We start from the raw sequence: 9,027 nt of genomic DNA, 5'->3' as shown, positions 1-9,027 counted from the left end.
TGCAACAAAACAGTTCTAAGAGGAAAGTTTATAGCAATACAATCCTACCTCAAGAAGCAAGAAAAATCTCAAATAAACAATCTAAACTTACACCTAAAGGAACTAGAGAAAGAAGAACAAACAAAACCCAAAGACAGTAGAAGGAAAGAAATCATAAAGATCAGAGCAGAAATAAATGAAAGAGAAACAAAGAAAACAATAGCAAAGATCAATAAAACGAAAAGCTGGTTCTTTGAGAAGATAAACAAAATTGATAAACCTTTAGCCAGACTCATCAAGAAAAAGAGGGAGGGCTTCCCTGGTGGCGCAGTGGTTGAGAGTCCACCTGCCGATGCAGGGGACACGGGTTCGTGCCCCGGTCCGGGAGGATCCCACATGCTGCAGAGCAGCTGGGCCCGTGAGCCATGGCCGCTGAGCCTGCGCGTCCGGAGCCTGTGCTCCGCAACAGGAGAGGCCACAGCAGTGAGAGGCCCGTGTACTGCCAAAAAAAAAAAAAAGAAAGAAAAAGAGGGAGAGAACTCAAATCAATAAAATTAGAACTTAAATCAATAAAAAAGGAGAAGTTACGATGGACACCACAGAAATACAAAGCATCATAAGATACTACTACAAGCAACTCTATGCCAATAAAATGGACAACCTGGAAGAAATGGACAAATTCTTAAAAAGGTATAACCTTCCAAGACTAAACAAGGAATAGAAAATATGAACAGACCTATCACAAGTAATGACATTGAAATTGTGATTAAAAATCTTCCAACAAACAAAAGTCCAGGACCAGATGGCTTCACAGGTGAATTCTATCAAACATTTAGAGAAGAGCTAACACCCATCCTTCTCAAACTCTTCCAAAAAATTGCAGAGGAAGGAACACTCCCAAACTCATTCTACGAGGCCACCATCACACTGATACCAAAACCAGAGATACTACAAAAAAGAAAATTACAGACTAATATCACTGATGAATATAGATGCAAAAATCCTCAACAAAATAGTAGCAAACAGAATCCAACAACACATTAAAAGGATCATATACCATGATGAAGTGGGATTTATCCCAGGGATGCAAGGGTTCTTCAATATATGCAAATCAGTCAGTGTGATACACCATATTAACAAACTGAAGAATAAAAACCATATGATCATCTCAATAAATGTAGAAAAAGCTTTTGACAAAATTCAACACCCATTTATGATAAAAACTCTCCAGAAAGTGGGCATAGAGGGAACCTACCTCAACATAATAAAGGCCATATATGACAAACCCACAGCAAACATCATTCTCAATGGTGAAAAACTGATAGCACTTCCTTTAACATCAGGAACAAGACAAGGATGTCCACTCTCAGCACTCTTTTCAACATAGTTTTAAAAGTCTTAGCCATGGCAATCAGAGAAGAAAAAGAAATAAAAGGAATCCAAATTGGAAAATAAGAAGTAAAACTGTCACTGTTTGCAGATGAAATGATATGGCAAGGATATACAATGGAGAAAAGACAGTCTCTTCAATAAGTGGTGCTGGGAAAACTGGACAGCTACATGTAAAAGAATGAAATTAGAACACTCTCTAACACCATACACAAAAATAAACTCAAAATGGATTAAAGACCTAAATGTAAGACCACACACACTCTAAAACTCTTAGAGGAACATGGGAAAAACGCTCTTTGACATAAACCACAGCAACATCTTTTATGATCCACCTCCTAGAGTAATGGAAATAAAAACAAAAATAAACAAATGGGACCTAATGAAACTTAAAAGCTTTTGCACAGCAAAGAAAACTACAAACACGATGAAAAGACAACCCTTAGAATGGAAGAAAATATTTGCAAACAAATCAACAGACATAGGATTAATCTCCAAAGTATATTAGCAGCTCATGCAGCTCAATATTAAAAAAACAAACAACCCAATCAAAAAATGGGCAGAAGACCTAAATAGACATCTCTCCAAAGAAGACATTCAGATGGCCAAGAAGCACATGAAAAGCTGCTCAATATCACTAATTATTAGGGAAATGCAAATCAAAACTACAATGAGGTATCACCTCACACTGGTTAGAATGGGCATCATCAGAAAATCTACAAACAACAAATGCTGGAGAGGGTGTGAAGAAAAGGGAACCCTCTTGCACTGTTGGTGGGAATGTAAACTGATACAGCCACTATGGAGAACAGTATGGAGGTTCCTTAAAAAACTAAAAATAGAACTACCATATGACCCAGCAATCCCACTCCTGGGCATATACCAAGAGGAAACCATAATTCAAAAAGACACATGCACCCCAATGTTCATTGCAGCACTGTTTACAATAGCCAGGACATGGAAGCAACCTAAATGCCCATCGACAGACAAATGGATAAAGAAGTTGTGGTACATAGATACAATGGAATATTACTCAGCCATAAAAAGGAATGAAATTGGGTCATTTGTAGAGACTTGGATGGATCTAGACACTGTCATACACAGTGAAGTAAGTCAGAAAGAGAAAAACAAATATCGTATATTAACGCATATATGTGGAACCCAGAAAAATGGTACAGATGAACCAGTTTGCAGGGCAGAAATAGAGACACAGATGTAGAGAACAAATGTATGGACACCAGGGAGGAAAGTGGTGGTGGGGGGGATGAACTGGGAGATTGGGATTGATGTATATACACTAATATGTATAAAACAGATAACTAACAAGAACCTGCTGTATAATAAATAAATAAATAAAATTAAATTTAAAAAAAATGTAATCACTGAAAGAAGTGACCCCCGGCCCCAACCCTGTCTCAGCTGCTTCAGGCAAGAGGGTTTTAGTCATCAGGTGCCATAGACACAGGACTGAGGACATACAAGTTGGACATACAAGTTTTTTAAGACCCTAGAAAAACCCTTGCACACCACAAACGTTCTCATCGACTCCAATTTACAAAATGAAAATTCCAAAATTGAAATTTAACTAAATGTCCATGAAATACAGTATTATGTCAACTCTCTAAATTGTTCAATTTGTTATCCATAAAAATGTTATATTTGAAAATGTTGAGTGGATTCTTTCACTTCAAGTTATCCCTAACTCTGCACGATGATTTCTGAGAAATCATAGTCACTAAAAATTAAATTGGCAAAATAATCTTGAAAACTAAATTATTGAAAATGCCCTCAAGACTATTTTAAAGCAAAATAATTGCATTTGTAGTGGAATATGGGGGCATTTTGATGTGTGCTATGACATGCGGTGGTGCATGTAAAAGTTAGACTGCTTGGCTCCCACAAAGGTAATTGAACAGCCTTGGTCCCCTGGGACCGGGCCCAACTAAAGCTTTAAAGAGGACATGTGGACACAGACAGGGTAATGAAGGTTCTTGTAGCCAACTGAACTGGTTTGTTCTTATAAACCCAGAGGCCATCTAAGCTGGAAGGATCCCTGGCCATCATGGAGTCCAGTGTAAAGACAGGGCCAGTCTCTGGGTCTCTAGACACCAATCCTCTTTGTATAGGATGAGACATCTGAGGCTCAGAGATGGGCAGATCATCCCATAGGTCACACAGCCAAAGCATTCATCAGGTGCCATAGACACAGGGCTGAGGACCTATAGGCTTAGAGATGGGACTCCAAGACTCCTCCCTCCTAGACTTTGCCTTGGCCACGATACCATGCCTGGACTTCCTTCTTTCTTCACCAAAACACTGAGGCAGCCCCCTTGTCCTTAGCAGAATATCTAGATATCTTTAAAGATCACTGATTGCTTTGATTTTGTAGGGTCCAGCTCATACTCTTAGATGCCTGTTGATGTCTGCCACCCACTTGTTCATCCTATGGCTTTCCCAACCTTAGTCGAGGTTGGGATAAGGCCCACCTTATGAGTTATCCTGTGCAAAACACTTAGACCAAGATCTCCTTTCCAGCAGGGCTCAGCTAGCTGACTAGCTGGCAGATCCAAGTGCCATACCTACAGTTTGAGAACTGGACTGTGCCCTCTGCCGCCCCCTTGTGGCCACTAGGAGAGGTGCGCTGCTTGGGACCCACCCATGTGTGCCAGGCCCTTTTGAGCGAGCTTGATTACTCTTTCTGGAAAGGCTTCTTTATTCCTGGATGGCTGGCACCTGGACAGCATTCATCTCCTCCACGCATACTCTTCCAGTTTATTGCCCATGGCAACTTCAGCATCCTCACTGAGCAATCAGTCCATCAACTCCCTGGTATTAATTGAGCACAGGTCAATGGTGATAAACCTGGGGATGGGGGATTGCAGAGGGGATGTAAGATGTAGTCCATGACCTTGAGGCATTCAGAGTCAATAAGAAGAGTCAAAACACACAAAAAGATTTTAATAATTTGATGTTCGAGTGTTCTGTGCCAAGAACTTTAAGAATTAAGAAATGAGGTGAAATAGTTGAGGAGGCCCTGGAGAGAGCAGATTTGAACTGGTGTTTGGAAAAAAGGAAGTATTTCAGAAACAAAAGTGTAAAGGAAAAACACTCCTGGGAGTTCCCTGGTGGCCTAGTGGTTAGGACTCTGGGCTTTCACTGCCGTGGCTTGGGTTCAATCACTGGCTGGGGAACTGAGATCCTGCAAACTGCGTGGCGTGGCCAAAAAAAGTAAAATAAAATAAAATAAAGGAATCTACTCCTACATATCTCCTTTAATCTCATTCTACCACCACACTACTTCTGGCACCAGATATGTGAGTTTTCCAAACATCAAGCAATTCTGTGACACCAACTGGGTATCCAAAAATTTAACTCAACTCTGACACTGTCTACCAGGAGATAGCATCAGATCCCATAGATTAAGGGCTTAGTCCCACAGACTGTACCCCCCCACCTTCAGATGGCCAACTGCAAGTCCAGTTACCTGTGCTTCTGACAGACCAGTTATAACTTGGAGATTCCCACTACGCCCTCCTCAGTTTTGATTAATTTGCTAGAACAGAACTCAGGAATTACTAGATTACTGGTTATTGCAAAAGGATATAACTCAGGAACAGCCAGATGGAAGAGACACAGGGCAAGGTATGTGGGAAGGGGCACAGAGAGCTTCCATGCATTCTCCAGGGCACCACTCTTTCCAAATGTGTTCACCAACCCAGAAACTCTCCACCCTCTACTCTTGAGTTTTTAAGGAGGTTTCATTACATAGGCACGACTGATTAAAAATTAGCCATTTTAATTAGCCAACAATTAATTCAACCTCCAGCCCCTCTCCCCTTCCTGGAAGAGGGGCTGAAAGTTTCAACACTCTAATCACTGGTTGTTAGTCCCCCAGCAACCAGCCCCCATCCCGAGGAGCTTTCCAAAAGTCACCTCATTAACATAAACTCTGGTGTGGCTGAAAGGGGCTTGTTCAGAATAACAAAAGACACCCATTTCACATTTGTGCTCTTAACACTTAAGAAATTCCAAGGGTTTTAGGAGCTCTGTGGAAGGAATGGGATGAAGCCCAAATATATATCTCTTATTATAAATCAAAACATCACAAGAAGGAAAAGAAGAAGAGTATTCTGGAAGGAAGTAACAGCCATGAGAAGTAACAACTAAGAAAAAAATTATGGCTAAAATAATATTTCCAAGATAAAAGATAAAATGGAGATGAACTCTCTTCTTATTACCTTCTCCTCTGGGTGCTCCTACCACTTTCTTCACTTTGTTCTTCTTCTTTGCCCAGCACACATTGCCCTTGGACACTAATGTCCTTCCTACTATTCATTAGGACCCTGTTGGTTGCAAGTAACAGCAAATTACATTAGCTTAAGCAAAAAAGAAATTTATGAATTGAGAAGGACATGGACAGCAGTGGCAAAGGGTATGACCAAACCCAGGGTTGACACCATGTCACAGTGTCGTCAGCTTTCGTGAGTGTTCTCTCTCTCCCTCCCTCCCACACCCCATCTCCACCTCCATCTCTCTCTTCCCCTCCCTCCTCCTCTCCCTCTCCCTCTCCATCTCCACCTATGTTTTTCACTCTGTCCTCACTCTTTGAGAGCCTCATTCTCCCCTACCACAACTGGGCTTCCTCCAAAAGTCATGGAGGATGGCCTTCAAGGTAACCAGTACAACCAGTACTTCTAGTCGTGACCCCAGAAGTCTTCCCCACTAGTTCCATCAGAAGACTTCCCAGGAAAGACTTCTACTGGCCCAGTAAATGATAGAGGCAATGACCCTTCTATGTTCTTCCCTTTATCGAGGGGCTAGAAGTCTGGGAAGTGCATGTTCCAGAGTCCCTGCCTTCAGAGACAGCAGTTCTTCAAGAAGACGCACTTGCCAAGATGTGAAAGGCAGAATAAGGCAGAAGCCAGGTTTTCGCTCCTCTGGCACTGTCAAACTTTAGGCTTAGGCAGACATGACATTTTGCAGTGGTCTCTAAGTATTTTCCTGAAAATCTCGTGCCTCAGGATGGGAGGCAGCTGTGATCATCCCTACTGGATTCCTGAGTTCCTTCAAATTCCTGTCTATGGAAGCTGGAGGCCTTCCTTGACCTTTGTCCAGATTTTCCAGATGCCCTTCATTAAGTCCCTTCCTTCTTAAAATACCTGGAGCAGTTCCTGTTTGTGACCATATCCTAACTGATACATGCATACACCCCAAGGGTGGAGCATGGGGTAAGGTCTGTAACACTAATGAAGGAAGAAGTGGAAGAGTGTGCCAGCAGCCAAATCAAGAGCAACCACATTTCCCCATGAAAAACAGTGGGAGGCAAGTTCAGGTGGGTGGAATGAGGTAAGACTATAGGGAAGGCGCTGAATGCCAGGCATTCAGAATTGATGTACCCGGGAAACAGGAAGTCAGGTGAATATGATGGCAAGGGCCACATTTTAGGGTAACCAGTGGTGGTGGTATGGGACAAGTTAGGGTGTGGGCAACAGAAAGGAGACAGTGACAACACAGGTGCCCTAGAATGGGAGAGGTGTGAAAGCACAAGAAAAGGTGCACCTGAGAGATGTGTGGAAAAAAAGGATATTTTGGTATGTCACATTTAAGGACTTCATAATAGCTGCCATTTATGAAGTTACAATTAATTACACATCAGATAATCTGCTCATTTTTTGTTTTACTTATGTTAGGTATAACCCTGCAAGGCAGGAATCATCGACATTGACAAATGAGAAAACCAAGGGTCAGGAAGAGTAACTGATACGCTCAGTGTCAATCAGCTAGAGGTCACAGCCAGGACGTGAACTCACTTCTATTGCTCTTCAAGGCCTGCACTCATTCCCCCAAGCTATGCTGCTTTTCTTCCAAAACTATGGTCCTTATAACAGTACAAAGGGCCAACCTTGACCCTCACCTGGCAAGAGGCAGTGGAGGACAATCAAAAGGGCAAAGCCTTTGTCCCTCTGACACAAAGCCCTAAGAAGACTACAATCATGAGGAAGCAATGTGACAAATCCAAACTGAGGGATATTCTGCAAAGCAACTGGCCTGGTCTCTTGAAACATGTCAGTGTCATAAAAGACAAAAGATAAAGACTGGAATGCCAAGCTCTAGATGAGAAGAGACTAAAGAAATGTGACAACTAAATACAATGAATGATCCTGAATTGGATGCTGAATCAAAAAAAAAAAAATGGTATAAAGGACATTTTAGGGCTTCCCTGGTGGCGCAGTGGTTGAGAGTCCACCTGCCGATGCAGGGGACGCGGGTTCATGCCCCGGTCCGGGAAGATCCCACGTGCCGAGGAGAGGCTGGGCCGCTGAGCCATGACCGCTGAGCCTGCGCGTCCGGAGCCTGTGCTGCGCAACAGTGAGAGGCCACAACAGTGAGAGGCCCACATACCGCAAAAAAAAAAAAAAAAAAAAAGGACATTTTATAAACAATTGGTAAAGTAAACCAAATATCAAATAGTAATGTATTAATGTTAAACTTCCCAAGTGTGATAATTTTACTGTGGCTTTGTGGAAGAATGCCATTGTTCTCTGGAGATGAGCTGAAATATTTAGGAGTAAATCAAGCGCTTTCAAGTCATTCTCAAATGAATTAGCAAAATTGATAGACAGATAGATGGATGGATAGATAGATACAACTGAAAAATGTTGCTCACCATCTGGTTCTCCAAGAATGAAGTCTCTAGCCACTGCAGTCGCTGACCTTTAACACGCCCTGAAAGGAGTTCAGGATGGAGATCAGGAACAAGGCACTCTGATCTGGAAAAACTGGCAGAACAGGCCTTCAGATAGTTAGATATTTTCAGGAGGAAATTTTATGAACCCAATTTCTTGCATCTTCTCATACCTAGAAAAGCACTAAAATAATTAATGGAGACATCTGCTCCCCGTGACCAGCAGCAACCTTCTGCAGAGATGTGTGCTTGATTGCACGTACCCCCTTCACCAAAACCATATATACACTGACCTCCCCCCCACCTCTTTGGAGCAGTCCTCAGAGCTATCTGAGAGTCTGTCTCCCAGACTATAGTCCTCAGTAAGTCCCCAAATGAAACTGAATTCACAGCTCTCAGGTTGTGCAGTTTTGTTTTGTTACTTTCAGTCGACAATAGATAGAGTGCAGATGTGGCAAAACGTTAAAAATTAAAGGGTCTGTGGGGTTGGTTGTACTATTCTTGCAATTTTTCTGTAGTTTGAAATCTTTCACAATAAAAAGTTAAAAAAATTTTTAAATGCATCCATCCCTACTCCAAAACAAACAAACAAACAAACAAAAAACCCAAGGAAAGAAAGGAGGCCTTTACATTGAACATACCTGAGTCCAGCTCTTATTAGCTGTGTGACCTCTGAGCCCTCACGTCCTCAGCTGGAAGATAGGTGTTAGTGCCCACCATATGCGCTTCTGTGGGACGACGAAGCCTGGAGCACAGTGGCCAGCACAGCGTCCTCTTGTGTTCTGTGTCCACATTTGTTCTCCTCCCTTCCTCCTGCCTAATCTCCACTTCTCAGAATCCATTACACTGGCCTCTGAGGGAGATTTGCTCAGGATAAATAAGAAGAACCATATGTCCCTTAGAATGCACAGGTGAGGTGACATGATGCCCTGCAGAGACACACTGCCTGAGAGGCAGGCTGGCTGACCCTCTGA

This window comes from Delphinapterus leucas, chromosome 6 (genome assembly GCF_059928025.1).
Source record: "Delphinapterus leucas isolate spDelLeu-1000000601 "Yukka" chromosome 6, BTC_Dleu_Yukka2, whole genome shotgun sequence".
Classification (NCBI taxonomy): Eukaryota; Metazoa; Chordata; class Mammalia; order Artiodactyla; family Monodontidae; genus Delphinapterus; species Delphinapterus leucas.
This window is presented reverse-complemented; position numbering follows the sequence as displayed.